Source organism: Filicampus tigris, chromosome 17 (assembly GCF_054856515.1).
Source record: "Filicampus tigris isolate MCC_2025a chromosome 17, RoL_Ftig_1.0, whole genome shotgun sequence".
Lineage (NCBI taxonomy): Eukaryota > Metazoa > Chordata > Actinopteri > Syngnathiformes > Syngnathidae > Filicampus > Filicampus tigris.
Window position 1 is genome coordinate 8,533,321 of NC_141233.1, and position 17,348 is coordinate 8,550,668.

The window sequence follows — 17,348 nt, forward strand, 5'->3', positions numbered from 1 at the left end:
CAATGTGTGAAGTGATCAAACAAATGATAACAAAAGGACAATCCACACTACACACGGTACACAGGAGGTTTGGCCTCCTGGGGAATATTTTAACGTCACATTTCTTTTTTTGTGATACTGGAAATGCCATTAATCTGTTCCAGGCAGTAATAACATTTTTTTTGCAACATCAATGCTAGTTTTATAAGCCCATCTATAGTGTTTTACATTGTGTGTTAGCAGACTTTCATAAGTTGTGTGGTGTTTGGTTAATTACGCAATGAGTAATTCTCTTTGTTTTATGTTTAAATTTGAACTGTGAATGGCAAACAGCTTGAAGCAAGCACTTGGCGTATTTTTTGAAGAATGGTTCACTATCTGTTGCTTGTTTTGGAGTTTGCCACCATTTAGCAGTCGTAGCTCATATTTTTGCTGGCAACTCAAGGGAATGAAATGGCAAACGACAGCGTGTAGCTTTTTGTTGTTAGTTATTTAGTGACTCACAACCCACATGACAAGTTTGTTTCAATTGGTAGCGGGTGTACGTACCTTTGACTCCCTTATCACTTTCTCTTCAAACCAGGTGTAACTGTAGGTGGTTCCAGTAAGGTAACCCAACAAAATAGCTTCAGATTCTCTGGTGGGAATCCCAAAGGAATCCCATACCTGATGATTTAATCACTTTTGTATGTTCTGAGTGTAGACCGGGCTCCCCTGCCAACCGGTTTGATGACCATGTTGCAAATCATCTCAGCCGATTTCCTTGTCAATAAAGAAGCAGTGGTGTTAGTCTGAGCACTTTCCTGCATGGTCTATGAATAACCAAGTGACATAAATACTGTAATTGAGAAGCTGGAATTCTGAGCATTTGGAGAATTTTACGTTAAAGGTACCTAAACGATTCGGATTTGATAATCGATTAGTTTTTAATCAATCATTGCATCTCTTGAAGACACGCTTGTTTATGAATCATGCCAGCATGTACCAGTTGCCTTACATAGAGAGTGGAGGGTGGCCTATCAGGTCACAGAGTTGACAGAGCAGTACATCAGGTTGCAGTTTGCTTGCATACAGCAGCTATCCATCAATAAACAGCAATTATTAAACAGAATGTAAAACAACCAGATGATAAATTATTATAACCATAAACTGAAGACTTAAACTCCAAATAATATCAATTATTTGGGCAGCTTTTGGACCTAATAAAAAACAGCTCTGCTATGATCAATCAGTAACCTAGCGCTGATTGAATAATTTGAGAGTTCTGCGAGAGCACTTCCGAAAAAGATACGTGCAAATTTTCTATTCAGAGGATTCAAAGGTCATTGAACAATCTCTAAAACAGGGAGAAGAGAAGACCTCGCCCTATTAGTAATTAGGTTTACAAGAGTTATAAAACTAGTCATTGTAATACATGTTCTTCATCCGGAGTATTTGAAACAGATGTAGCATTATCATATTATATATAATTCACTGGAATGTACGTTTTTGAGCATATCCTGACATACCATTGTTCTGCTGTGCTGGAAAAAGACGAAAAAGATGAAAAGCAATCTGTCTGGCTTTATAATTTATGTATGTGCTGGCATATATAGAATAGCGTAGAAAATATCTTTTATTTCAGTACTGTAGTTCAACTGGAAAGGTGAATCTTATACGGTATAGTATACGGACTCATTGAACACATACCTGTAGGAACATACTTTTTAGGGACCAATTCCTCCCTAATTTCTACAGTGACGATCATTTTTATTGTATTGTATTACGGTACTGCTTTCTAATTTCGTGACGTGGTGAATTGACTTTGGGTGAGAAGTGACGCAAATGCTGGACTGGTCACAAGACAACTGTACACAGACGTCACTCAGCCCTGTGACAATTTGGAGTCTTCATTGCAGATGTGCTAACAACTTGCCCGCAGTGCTGCCTCAAGATAATCAGAGTTGTTTAATTCACATTGCCATCCATTACGATTGTTATTACTTTCTGCTTTCGTGAGAGCACTTCATTAGAAATCTGGCACATGAACATCTATCATACTGCATGGCGTTCCTTTTTTAAATGTCATCTGTTCACCCAAAAACAATTTGTGCCATTGTGATATATTTGCAATTATGGTTTGTTATTCTCCTACTTTCCGTTATCTTAACCATGTAAGATATTACATGTAGATATGCAGTGTTATCTTTGAACAAATAAACAGCTGCTACAACTCAAGAGGGAATGTTGACAAATGATGCCTTGTGCTGAATTTTCAATGGTACTCATTGACATTCGCAATATAGCACGGATGTCAAATTCAAGATTTGACTTTCTCCATCATTTTGTGTAAAGCTTGCCATTTCCGTTCAAAACTAGTTATCCATCTTAAAAAAATACAATAATCAAATACAGGGACAATTATGTACTGTGATGAGTCGATAGTTAGGGGTCCCACACAAGTAAGGGTCATGTCTTCTATTGAGTAATGCAATTTGGGTGTTTTCGGAATGATTGTGAATGATTTAAGGGCTAACTTGTAGTCGGTCACAAGAAGGAGTCATGCCATATCTATGATGACAAAACTCCATTCAACTCTGCATTTCCTTGCATCTGCGTCATTTCAGCACACTGAAAATTGGTGCTTGTCCCAAGTTTTGAACACAATTTTATTTAGGATGGGCACATACTTTACATCTACAGTAATTCATATGCATTCAAGGCGACGTTAATCAGATAAAAGATGGCTTTTATGCGGTTGCTGGCTTTCCTCAAGTTATCAAAGCGATAGATTTATTATCTGTTATTGTTTGTCTTCCACTAGCACGTCCAAGTCAAAATCCTCTTTTAAAGTGGAAGTCAACCCAACCATATTTTTTTCCAGAATATAGATGTTCTATGCAGGCCCACTAGTTGAAACAAGGCATTCTGATTAATATTGCGTTTGTGGAATATGAGTTGAGCAGCAAAGTACACTTAGCCATCTCAGAGCACAACGGCCATTTTGTCACTTCTGTCGACTGAAAATGACATCACAGTTGCTCAGGGAACGACCAATCACAGCTCACCTGTTTTCTGAAGCTGAGCCATAATTGGTCATATTTCAGTCGACAGTCTTCAAAATCTTTAAACTCCTCCTCAATGCTGCTCTTTTATTTTTTTTTTGCTCTGTTGGCGGTTTCTACATTATTAATACGAGTGTCAGTGCAGTTGACCCACGCTAGGGATTAGGCTGGCGCACAAATGAAAAATACCAACATTTCCTTTTTCAATTCTTTTTTTAAATTAATTTTTTTAATTTTAAATCTTTTTCTTCACATTTTGGCTGGAAATAATGTAGGATTCCACTGCCAAATGTGGTTTAAATAAACGGTTTGAAACACACCTACAAAGTGAATAAAGCCCCAGTCATCAAAGCGTATAGGATGTCCATGAAGCAAAATGACGCTGGGCCAGCAGCCAACAAGTGTGAGACATCTAAGATTCATTAAGATCTCCCACATTTTCCTGCATTATTCACCATCCGCCTACATGGGGATTAGTTCTGCTCTTTTATGTAGGTCATGCTATTGCTATTAGATAATAAGATGACATTTCCTGCTCTGAGGAAGACCTGACTACATAATAAGAGCTGTACTGTTCTATACATCCTGTTTCTTCCTTCCGTGTGCCGGGCTTTTTACAAAGAGAGAGGAATAACTTTCCATCGTCACTGAGACATGAGGTCACGCGGATTCTAAGAGTCACTGGTATTGATGATGTCATCGTGACCCTCTGTTGGAGCGCTGACTGTCGTTAATTAGACTCAGGAACTGCTGTTCCCTCTGTGTTGCCATGGCAACCGTGTGTGGTGTCTACTTCCCCCAACCGAAGCAACCGCATCCAACAAGCCACCGGGCTCTGTGTGCGCCGCACAAATACATGGATACATTCCTTATGTGACGTAGATTTAAGACTGGGCTCCAAGATCATTTAGATGTGAAAGGAAGAGTCGAGGTCATTATGTCATTAATATTAATGAATGTGTCAGTGAATAGCGAGACAAAAGGACGTGATAATACATTGTAGAAATGAACTGCACAATTAAACAGAAAACTGCATTAATAGACTACAAACTAGGGCTGAAACTACGAATTATTTTTTTAATTGATTAATCTGTCGATTAGTTGTTGATCATGTTTGCATATGTTTTATTTTGATTTAACACAAAGATAATAAGTCTGTTGTCATGTAAGACGACAGAAATATGAGAATTTTTACTGTGGAGAGGCTGAAATTCAGAGGATTTGGATTCCAAATTCGACACGGTCTCTGAACTATTAATCGATTTTTAAAAGTAATTAATTAATTTGATAATGGATTAGTTGAGTGAGTGACAATTATTCTTGGATTTTTGCGATTCCCGGAATCATTCAATTCAATTTGATTCAGTGGGAATTTCATTTCGATGAGTTTCTTCTTGTCTTTTTACATATGAATGAACTTATCAACATTGTAAATCTGGCATTTCCTTCAAAGATATATCGCCAATAAGGACGATTGGATACATACAGTATCTCAATATATTTTAAAATGGAACGTTTTTATTTGGTTCCATTTGATGCACTCACATTTTGGAAATTAAAACTGATTGTCCGATTCAAACCGAATTTTTGAATTAACTGAATCTCACTGGTCGTTACATTTTTTCTTGTATCACAAAGCGAAAAAAAAATAAATGACCAAGCGACGGCTCATAAATTGGGGCTCTCATAAGTCACGGTACCAGTCTATAAAAAAAAAAAAAACACAACATGAGACAAATACATCAAAAGCAATTTAATTCTCCCCAGTAAACAAATCTCATCAGCACCATGCTGACGTCCATCAACGCCTTCCTCAATCCGGAATGCCTCTTAAAGGACACTTTGCAGAACCATTTTGTCATTCACTTCATCACCAACAATACAATACAAAAATACAATAAGTAGTAACACTGGAAAAGGGCACCGGTCAGTGTGCAACCTAATTATCCTACCTTCCCCTTGGCAGTGCTTTACCGTGTGCAGCATCTGTCTCAACAAAAACAGCAGCGTCACACTAATCCTCCCGTGGGTAGCAGCTGAACCCTTGCACTTTCAAGCTGAGGTCTACTGGCTGGACTGTCAGTGTGTCGCTTAAAAAATCTTCACCTGCTGTGCTAACGGGGGGAAAAAAACACACAGGCCCTTACACCTTTCATTTTCATAACCTCGCCATGTGACCTGGCTGTAGATGCACAGTAATTATCATAATTGGATTTTGTGTGTATTGGGGGTAAATCACTATGTTTGACTACTTGATAGTAAAGCATCTGGCAGATATATTATGCATATTGTGCATGGATCGAGACGTATGGTACACTTTAGACATCATTTTCTTGTCTTGCTAAAATCAAGCTACAACCCCAACAAAAATTATGGAATCACCACTCTCAGATGATGTTGACTTATGACACAAAACTAAGGTCTGGAACTTCACCCAGTCTAGCTGTTAAGTTTTTGGCAGGAACTATTAGTATACAAACAAGCAAAAAGTCACATTTTCATAATTTGCCCTCTTTAAATTTAAGAAAAATGAAGAGCAGTGATTCCCTAACCACTGAGCATCACAAGTGTCCCCTGAGAGCTCATCAGCTGTGCTGCTGGAAATTATCCAATCACCCTCTTATCTACTACAAATATTATATCTTTATTCAGTCATTTATGCCAGTGACGTATAGTGACGGCCAGAACAATTAAATGGTCTTCCACAAGATGGCAGAATGTACAATTAATCTGTATAGCCACCTGATGCCACTCATAAAACAGAATAAGATTCAATTGACACCAAGCATTATTATTTCAGTATATATGCATTTTATATATATTTTTTTGGTGGTGTGCCATGAGATTTTTTTCCTCAATTCCTTAGCTGACTAACAGTTGGGAAACACTGATGTCGAATATTTTCCCAGACCCTACCCCGGCCTGAGCACCAGTCAACCACAGGGCTGATGAATACACAGCCAAGTATTCACAAGTCACACCTTTAGGAAATGTGTAATTGCCTTCAATAAATCTTAACACACAATGCTTCGCGACGATCAAAACAATTACTCCCTATTGGAAACTATTGAAATAGAAATAGTTGCAGGGTCAAACTATCACCTTTATTAAACTTGCATTAACTGTGCAGTGATACTTGGAAAATTGAATGCTAAATTTGGACCCCAACAAAAGGGGTCAGGGGGAAGAAATTAGCCTTAAAGGTGGAGTCAACCACAAAAAATGTCTACAGCGTAATATGTTGTATGCAGCCCCACTAGTCGAAATACGGCGTTCTGATTATGTTGCGTTTGTGGAATATGAGTTAAGCAGCAAAATACGTCTGTTTTTATCCATCTCAGGAGGCGGCCATTTTCTAATGAATTAAAATTAATTAAAACTTCAACCATTCAAAATGTAAGTATAACTACTCAGAAAAGTATTGCTGTCTATAATATTGATTCCGAACAGTAAACCTATCGTTTGAATGTTGAATCCGCTTTCCAATCATTTCGCTTCATTCATGACTCAATTTTACACTTAAAGGAGATCACAAAATGATTCCGACGATATTTTACCCAAACTAAACACTTCCCAGACACAGCATGAATTCATGAGTGGTCGCCTCATTTCGATGAGAAAAGCAGATGTCCCTCGCAAATATTCTTTCATCAGATAAATCTTTGTGGAAATTTCCTCTAAAGTATATGCTTTCGACAATTCTCAATGAATCATCACATAATTCCAGGCCTGTTATTGTGTGCTGCTGGTCAGGAAAAGAAACGCAGTGTGTGAGCAAATATGTGGGTCATGATTCTAGGGCATGGGTGGAAAGGACAACGCTGCTTCATTTTTGTACCAATGTCTCCAGCTCTGATTTTGGTTTCACTTACTGACTACACAAAGATGATGACATCCTTAAAATAAGAAGTAGAACCGCCGCGCTAATAAACATGACATAGCTTTTTTTAGACAAATTTACCGGCTAGTAATTGTGAAACCACAACCAGCCCCTCTCTCACTTCAATACAGCGGCTGTCGAGTGAACTCAAACAGCGTTTTGTAAGCAGGCCGTGGAAAAAATGACTTTATGTCTTCATTCCTGTCTCTTGCTCTTGTATTTTCCTTGTTATGAAACACTGTCTTCCATATTCCTAAGGAGCACAAGTCCCTTTTATTGAATCCATCTCTCTCCCAAGATGGGGAAGCAAAGGAAAAATAAGTATTCTCCTTAAGGTACCTGGCAGACAAAAAGGGCTCTGTACTGAACTGCATTTGCACATGAATCCTGTTTCATTTGCAAAACACAAAAGCTTGAGAACTGTAACTTCCTTCCGTACAAAAGAAATGTCTCGCATGTTTATGTAATTAACTTTCTACAGCTGCAGACGTCATTTATTCTCAAGTGAGGGGCCTGCTCTCTAAGACAAATGAGTGTGCACATAATCAGAATGCGCCTGACCAAGAAAGTAGGTTAATAACATCTACATTTTTAATGATGAAAAAAAACCAAACGTCTGGATCGTTAGCACTCTGGGAAGAAGGAAAATAATCATCCTCGCCACTTTCCACAGTCTTAGTGTGAACAGATGCGTTCGGATGCGTTTTGTTGCTGTTTTGATGCTTGAAGGCCACATGTGAACTGAGTAGAGTGTACACAAAAACCTTGCTTTGCCATGGTCATAATTCAAGAGTGTACAGTGTCCTTGAGCAAGACTCTTAAATCACTTCCAGGTCTGCAGCTACACAACTGGTCCTTTCATCCTGGTGGGTCACAGAAAGGCAGACCAAACACACTCAATGATGGCTGTGGATATAGAGAAGAATATGTAGAAACTCTATTATTGAAACACTGTTAACACCATAGAGCAGTGATTCCCTTGTGCCCCGCGAAATATCATCAGGAGTGCCGCGGGAAATAAACCAATTTCAATTCATTTGTCTGAAAATCATTGTCGATTAATTACAAACATATCCTTGTTCATCTATCTATGCCAGCGTCGCATGGTGAACGGGCAGAAAAATGAAATGCTCTTCGATTAGATGGCCGAAAATACAATAATCCTGTGTATTCACTAGAGGTGTCATGAAAGGAGATTCGAATCGGAACATTTTGATTAAAAAACATGTGAGCGCATCGAACCGAACCGAATTGTTTCATTTTAAAATGTCCTTGACTCGTATCGCACCCCATGCATCGAGATACAAATTGAATTGCCTTTTATTGAAGAGATGCGCACCCCTGGTATCCACCTGTTGCCATTCATACATATTCCTGTGTCTTTTCAATCAAACAGGTCCAGATTTCACACCGAGTGAGTTCATTTGTGAGTAAATCGAGATCATTATTTTTGTATTTGTGCTTGGTGGTGTGCCATCTGATTTGGCTTTATAGAGGAAAGACACCAGGCACTTAAGTAGGTTACATGCTAGGAAAAGTACAGCACACACTCTGGCTGACAACTGTCTGACGTGAATCAGAAAAAAAAAATGGTACACAAATACTTCCATAGGCAGGTTATGAATCATACAGACAGTGAAAATAATTTGTGATTCATGAAACCAAAACTCTGGCTGTCATAACTAATCCATAAACCAGTGAAAAATTGGCATGGCCAGCTGCACCCACAAGGCTTTTCAAATGGCAAATTATACATTAGGCCAGTGGTTCTCAAACATTTTACACCAACTACTAAAAAAAAAAAAAACACTTCTGCTCTCCAAGTACCACCAAACGTCCAACATTAAAATGCAGTAGCATAGTAGACCCAAGTGCTCATCAAAAATGAGAAATGATATTTTAATGATTGTCATGCTCAGTTTGAACATTAAACATTACGCAAAACATTAAGTTAAAGACTGGGGCGGCATGGCTCAGTGGTAGAGTGGTCGTTTCCCAACCGAGAGGTTGTGGGTTCGATACCTGGCCCTTGGGACCATGTCGATGTGTTTTGGAGCAAGATACTGAACCCTAAGTTGCTTCTGATGCTGCGCCATCAGTAGGTGAATGTGAACTCAGTCTGAAGCACTTTGAGTGCCTTAATAGGTAGAAAAGCTGAGAAATTTACACCTAAATATAGGAGGGAAAGAATTACTCAAATAATGATTCAATTAAAATGCACATTATTGCATATCAAATTGAAGAAATTTTACCTAGATAAATGCTGGACAACAAATTGTTAAAGATTAAATAAGATGTATTCAATTAAAAAGTTAAATAGAACTGATCTGGTGATTCTTTTGCATACCACTAGAGGGAGACAACATTCCACCAGTGGTACTCATATCGCTTGAGAATCACGGGATGAGGCGATTTAGAGAGGAAGTGTTCGAAAAATAGGCAGTTTTTTTTTTTTTACTTCATCTTTTCATCTACTACATATTACAATAGACAGAGTGTCAAGTGAAAGTGGAGTTTAAAACTCAACAATAAAAAAGGACAACTATGGACGAAGGCAAAGTAAAGGTAGAATAGATGGAAAAATCCTTTGACTATGCATAGTTCCCCTGAACATGAACAAGCACATATATCAATCAACTGGAAAGTTAATTATACATACAGTTAACATAAGATCATCTTTACTACTGTGAAGGGGATTTGTTCACAATACGCGTTATTTCATCTGATTCCATAGCTGCTACTGTTTGGATTAACAACAGATTTTAAAAGCCATCTCGACGTCTGCAATAGGAACATCCATTGTTTGAGTAAAGACGGCATTTTGCGTATACATTGATTTTGCAGTTGAATCGCTGCTCTGTAATAATATATATATAAAAAATATATTATTGGTACGGAAGATTAAACAAAACTACCGCTTGAAGTTGATTTCCCTCATGGAAATTAAACAAAGCGACAGTCATTTCAGCGTCAGCCTGAACTCACTTATTTGTGGTCTCCTGCAGTGTTTTGTGTTTAACTCCACAACGACGAGCCATGCTGTCATGGCACATGCAGCCAACACCCTAAGCAAAAGATATGAGTCATAAATAGGTCACACACAGTCAAGTGGCCAGTGCAGATTGTAAAAGTGTGTCTTTGGCCTTTGGAATACAAAGTTTAGCGCTCCACCCATTTCTCTATTGTGACCTGTAGTTGTGAATGAAAGGTAAAAGTGGTGCGAAACTGTGAATCGGCTATCGCAGTGAAAATGATAGAATTAATCACCCCTGTCCCTTAAAGAGCACATACTGTAACTAACAGACTTGTAGCCCACATGTTACATTCAGATACTTGTCTCAAAGCAAATCAACTTGGTTTATCCTACAAATGAAAAAGCGTATCAAAAAAAAGATGAAATCTCCCTTTTCATGCCTCAGTGAATGAGGGCCTCGGGCTACTGAGGACAATGACTGTGTGCTTCGGAGCAAGAGATCGGCGACAGCAGCAAGGGCGATGACGTCTGTAGTGGAAGTTATATAACCAGAGCTTGAACATTTGGTCTGTCATAGTTACAAGGTCAAAGAGGATGACACGAATACCAGTCATAGTACGGAGAGTCATGTGCAACATAGTTCCGCTGCGCAAATAAAGCTGACTTGAAGAATAAGAGACAACGGCATTGTAAGATGTGGAGCAAAATGTACCTAGGTCCATGAATGATGGCAAAAGTGCACTGTGACTCATTCACTGGCATTTGTTTAATGTCCACACATAGAACCCAGAATTATCAGTTGCTCACCAACCAGCCCACACAGCGCACATTACCAAACGGCCAATCGTGCACACAAGATAGTGTACTTTGACAGTATCTTGTTTAAAAAGACACTAGTGTGCTGTTCAACCAGTTTCCAAGTTTGGACTCCTTAAGAAGAGCTTGATTCATGAATTACAAACTGCCCCCAACCCAGCAGAAGGCAGTTTTAATGCTCATATATTTAGCCACAAACTGATGAGTAGAGTGCACACCAGTCAGCATAAATGAGACTGAATAAATCTGATTGGCTGCTGTCAGTGCAGCAGTTTTTAATGTCTTTTTAAAGACCCTGTAAAGGGAATTAAGAGATTAGTTCCTAATTACATTATACTGTACATGTTTGAAAATAATAGCTGTTATAATATATGTTATCCGCCACAATTGCGAGTTATTCAGTTATTATCACTAGGCCCATATACCACGTCAGCATGTCGTTAGCTAGCTGGCCATGCTTGCACCCTGAAAATGCATCTTCCCCGGATGCCACAATTTATATAACATGTTGGCCGTTATTGAATATTCCCAAGTGTGGAGGTGAGACCGGGAACGAGTCCACCGCCCACGTGCCGGTCGAGATGAGCCCCAGAAACATGTTATCTTGTGAGCTAGCTGGTGGCTAGCTCCTCTCTGTGGTGTGTCAAATTTAGAAGACTTTTATTTTCACCTTTACAAGGTCTATAAAAAAATAAGAGTGAGAAAGAAAGAACTGCACTGAAAGCTTTTTCTTGATGGAAAGAAGGTTCCTGATTAAATTCAGCAAGACACATTGTACTTTAGGCTTCTATTTGTTAAGTTCACTGGCCCGCAACAGGTATGACAACAAAAATACTTTCAAAGCATCTGCTCTTTTCCAAACAGTTTCTAATGACCCTTTTCCGGTCAAGTTAACAATGGTTTTCCCCAGCAAGAACGCAACAAAGACCGTTGTTTATGTACTTCATTAACCTTGGAGAGGCGCTACTCTATATCCAGTTTCAGTGTGGTGTCAAAGCACTGGCGTAACTAGAGACTTGACACAGGTCTCTGGGCTTAGGCCATCAGTTGAAGGTTTTTCAATTTTAATGCTAATCTCGTTGCAAATCTCACTGACACACTAATAGGTGTGATATTTTTGATCCATTTAAAAGGCATGATTTTGCAGGAAAGGAAAATTATTTTATATACTCTAGATACAATCTATTAAACTGCAGTTGGCTGGCGACGAGACATGGGTGGACTCCACGCGAGATAGGCTCCAGCTCACTCGCAACTCTAATGACAAACATTACAGAAAATGTATGGATGGATATTATATGATACAGGATATAATATGATACATTGTGAAGAAATGTTTTCTTCTGTGCAGCACATTATATATAAAACCTTTAATCTTCCCCTCCTCTACAAGGATGCCAATGATGGAGAATGTATCACATGCTACTTGAAGGGCTTTCAACCATTGTCATTTGCACTGCGTAGAAGAGACTAAATACATTATCAAGAGAATTGGTGTACTGTATTACAATGAAATCCATTATGTCTTTGGAATCTCCTTATCAGGGCAATATATTGTTGCGTTGCATAAATATTGTTTAGAAGAATGGCATGGTATTGAATTAAAGGGTATCATCGAATGATAAAGTCACTGATGTGGTTTTATTCGCCTCAGTGTGAATGTGAGGGTGAATAGTCGTCTGTGTCAATGTGCCCAGTAAATGACGATCAACCAGTCCAGGGTATAGTCTGCCTTTAGCCTTGAAATCAGCTAGGACATAGGCTCCAGCTCGCAGTGACCCTGAACAGGATAGGCGGTGTAACAATGGCTGGATGGATCATCTGATAAGTGATTCCTATTACTTGGTTCAACCTTTGATCATCATAGACATGACAGAGTCTTCTCATTGGCTGAGATACATTACTGCATCAGATCCCCTGACTACAGCACGTCTACACTGCAGGCCCTCAAATACATTCATCAACTTGCCTATTGACAAATTCCTCATGGTTCCATTCATCTCAAGGCATCAGATCTGAAAATCGTGCCCACATTAGCTTCCATGGCAAAATCTTTCACATCATGCCAATTTCTGTAGACCTTTGTTCATAGGTTTTATTTACTTGAAAGGTTCATATACTTTAGGTCACTTCAATTAAAGCAGTTGCATTTTTTTCAGTGTCAAAGTTCTGCCTCTTTCAACATTGGTCAGTACCAATACAGCAACGAATAGCTTTAAAGTAAATGAAAGGATAAGGTATGCAGTCGTCTTCTGTTCAATGCTCAGTATATGATGAATATGAACAATTATGTTGATTAAGTAAATTGATGTAAGCAAAGGTCACTGATGGAAACGTGGTATGTGTTTGCTGGTTTCTTCAATAAAAATATATTACTTCTATCTAGTTTGTTGAACAAAAACAAATCTAACGTACCAACAGATAAATCTAATACATAAAAAGCCACAGGGTTTAATTTAAACTGTAAAAAGGTTCTAGAATTCCATCTATCAATTTTGTAGGCATTTGTCCTGACTAGAGCTTAACCAAGCTGACTTTGGGTGGGATACACACTGCATTGGTCACCACCAGCCTCTTGCAGGGCACATGGAGACAAAAAATACATTCATATTCACACTTACGGACAATTTTTAGTCTTCAATGAATCCAGTGGGCAGCACACAACCAGGTGCTAACCACTGCTGCCCGTGTTCTAAAATTGTCATTTTAATGTGGAAACACACAAGATGCACACAGGCTGTACATTAACAGAGTGCATGAGAATCAATAACATGAGCACATCCTAACTAGCTCCCATGCTGAGAGTTCAGAACCATTATTAACACTGGATGCACGACATCATGCACAATCTAATGACAATCTGCATTTATAGATTATACAAAGATAATGCTCCTTTTTGATTGGATCATGTAATCGGCGTATTAATTCAATAATAGAACTATTCTTCCGGTTCTGTGTTGTAGTGACGTTCCCCAGTATGAAGCTGTGAAGTTCTGCACCACTATAACCACTTCTTTGAAAAAGATCCAAACAGTGTTATTTTTCTGCATATGGTCATACTGTTGTGGCCGGTCAATACACAGTATCAGGATCTGATAAGTGATGTTTGAGGTGAGTTTGCCTCCTGCGCCATTAGTCAAGCAGATTTTAGGCTATTCCATGTGTGTTCGAGATGAATCAACATGGCTTGAACATTCAACATTCATCCTTATGTGGAGCGCCCAGGCTCCGTTTCCTTAAAGAGACAGCGGGCCCGAATGAGCCCTTTTGCTGCTACACAAACCTCAGCCATTTGTGCATGCCCAGTCACACTAAGCAGCTCTAGCAATATTCAGACTAGCCTTCAGTTTAAGCTTGCAGGACATGGCCCAGTAACCTACTTTCCCCCCACAACATGCTCTGTAACATCAGAGAGGAGGCTCTGTGCCATCAGTTAACTAACCTTCACCACAGCATTCTTTTTTTTTTTTCTCCCAACAGATTCGGAAACTCGGACATGGGGTGAATATGGTGAAAAGTGAACACAATTAATTGACCTTCCTGAGGGATGCAACAGCAAGACTCTTTTTAAAGCATGTGTGGTTCCTATTAGGAAAAATATTTTTTTTAAAACTGTCTCTGAAATTCCACTTCGGTACTTCACATTAGTATGACATCTTAATGTGTATTTTATTTTAACAGCATTTATTGAGCCTAGGCACATTTTGGAAAAATATAACTGCGCTCCCCCCACGGAACGTATATAACTGCATACTGGAATACGCAGGTTATTGATTCTTGTTATGCAACAAACTAATAGGGCTGAATCTTTTTGGAAAATACTGTAATATAATTGTGATGTTTTTCCCTCAATATTACGATTGTGATTTTAATGTGCAACTTTTTTTTCATGGTCCTCCTCCCATGTATGTTTTGACAAACACGAGCAATACCTTAATCTGTATTACGATTACACATACATGTTTTGGTATTATACAGTAGGTTAAGTCTTATGCTAAAATAAAGGCAAAAGAGTCTATTTATCTACTTCAGTTAGTTGTAAACTAACACTTTGACTTGCAGTCTTAAGTGTTCAAAGGGTCACAAAATTCTAAGAAACAAGTGTGGCGTCAGCATAAATCAGATTACAACAATAATGCAAACAAATATGTGGCTTTATCACAATGATGTGTAAACGTGGAGATATACCGAATATAAATTAGGTGAAGTTACAGTCCTCTTTGAGCAAATTTTGCAAACATACTGCAGTTATCTAGTGCAACTTGTATGTGGTGACAGGAGTGCAGATAAGCGGCAGAAGGCAATAGCAGCGTCAGAGAGTCATGAGGCTGGCCCAAATGTTTAGCAGCATGATGTAAAAGGAGCATATGGCGCGGCGAACAGCCCACTTGAGTCAGCCGCGGAGCGACCCAGCTCGGCCCGCTCAGCTGTCAGCACACATCCTCTTCATGGCTGTTCGCGGCTGCCGAGTAACACATCAAGATGGCAAAACTGCTCAAGATGTTTATCTATGCCGGCAATGTATAGTGGCAGGCAGAACAATTAAATGCTCTTCCACTAGATGGCAGAAATTACAGTTAACTGTGTATCCACCTGTTGACAACAGAGTAATAGCTTTGTATTCCCCAGGTTTTACACTCAGTGCTGACATTTGGAAGTAAATTTATACAAGCTCATCACAAAATCGGCATATAGACCTTTTTGGGGGGACGATTTTGTTTAGCGGACGTGAGCTGTTTTAAATGGAAAGTACAGTATGTGCCTTGGCTCAATTATGAGAAACAGTCAGAGACCCTGCTATGTCAGTCAGAGACCCTGCTATGTATTTATGTCCCTTAATATGCACATACTTTGATTATAAGAGTGTCTGCAGTGAATAACAGTGAATGCTGCAATAACCCAACAGGACGTTTATTGCAGTGTGTTAATGTTATTAGTCTTTTTATAACAGTTATTTCCTCTGAGGGTTTTATTTGGTCCGTGGAGTTTAAGTTACACGCCTCTGCTCTGCATTCTAAATCCATGAGTTCGGTTTAAATCATTCCATTGCATTTTAATTTATTAATTTATTTTTATCCCGTTTTAATTAGTCATTCTTTAAACCAGTTTATTACTTCCTGGTGTCAATCTATGATTCCAGGAAAATATGTCAGGTGTGTTACACTTTTAGACAATATCACAATACCAATAGAATAAGTTGCAGCCATCCCATTGGTGCGGAAACTTTTTGCACTAAAATGGGCAAAATCAGATTTATGTAGGTAAAAACTAAACACGCATGAACAAAATAAGCAGTACAAGTAAGAAAAGTATAGTGAAAAGTCTCAAGCTGTTTTACCTGACTGTGTAAGATGCAGGTCAGACGGAACCAGACGGAAACACACGCCGAATGAAGCGACGACACAAAACAGATGCTCTACATTCCAAAAAGAAAAAAAGAGGGTGGAAAAGAAGTCACCCAGAGCCGGAGCTGCCACTGACGTCTCGTGAACGTTCTTCTATAGATTTCGATCTCTTATGATCCGACCCGTTAAAACCGGTCCACGCTGCTCCCGGCATCGAACGTCTTCATATGACTCACAAGGCGTGCTGCGAAGTCAACGCTCGTGTGAAGACTAGATGAACATGTTGCCTGACTGCAGCCAGTGTGCGGCCAGAGCCTGAGCCCGCCTACTCGACTAAATAAAGTTGATGTGCGCGCGCGCGCGAGTGAGTGTGTGTGTGTGAGTGCGCACGCGAGAGAGAGAGAGAGAGAGAGAGAGAGCTTCCATTTTCGATGATATAGTGACTCTAACGTTTATGAATATATATAAGATGTTTTCTAAACAGTCATGGTTGCACAAAACATCCCAAATCACTTATAAAAAGGAAAGATTAAGAAACACCATTATAATTGCGAGCGAAAGATAGAAAAGACAAAAATTGTGATACCAAACTGTAACTACCCCTTTCCTCTGGATTGGAAATGGATTTAACAGAAGTACAGAAACTTTGTTTCCACGATAAACACGCTAATGAGACCGATCAATGTGCATGTGTAAACATTTACGGTACATAATAATAATAATAATAATAATACAAACACATAAAATAAACGTATATTTAAATAATAAAACAATACAATGCAGGAGATTTAACAAGCACATTTTATTTGGTTTCTTTTTCTAAATGAAAGTTAAAATAAAAACAAAATGTACATGTTTTCTACACCTACAGTAGAAATCAAACAATTCATTGACCAATTATGTAAATATAGGCATAGCTAGTGATCTTATAAACTTTGTTTTTCTTTAAAATAAAAAATAGTAAGTTGTAATACAATATGTAACAGATTTCCCCCTTTTAATTAGAAATAAGACATTAAAAAAGTAACTTTATTCCCCAAACACTTGCATATAGCTAAAACACACTAAATTGGGGCTGGATTAAGTTTCCGCTTCAGTAATATTGCAAATAACAAGTGGCAGAATTATGGTGCCATTGCATCCAGTATCTTCTAGAACTGGGGTGTCAAACTCATTTCACATTGTGGGCCACATACGGCCCCGGTAGATGTGGGTAGAAGTGGGCCGGACCATTAAAACAATACCATCCTCATAAATAACCAAAATATCATGCATTTCCTCTGTTTTGGTGTAAAGAAGCACAAGAACAT

General features: G+C 38.8%; 1 protein-coding gene across 4 annotated transcripts in view; it reads right to left on the reverse strand.

Moving 5' to 3' along the window:
• Positions 1–16,358, reverse strand: part of npas2 (neuronal PAS domain protein 2) — a 45,859-nt gene extending 29,501 nt beyond the window's left edge. For all 4 annotated transcript variants that reach the window (XM_086012500.1, XM_086012498.1, XM_086012499.1 and 1 more), the window contains exon 1: positions 16,032–16,358. The gene's annotated coding sequence lies outside the window, so the exon portion shown is untranslated. The remainder of the gene's footprint in view (positions 1–16,031) is intronic.
• Between the last annotated feature and the right edge of the window lie 990 nt (positions 16,359–17,348).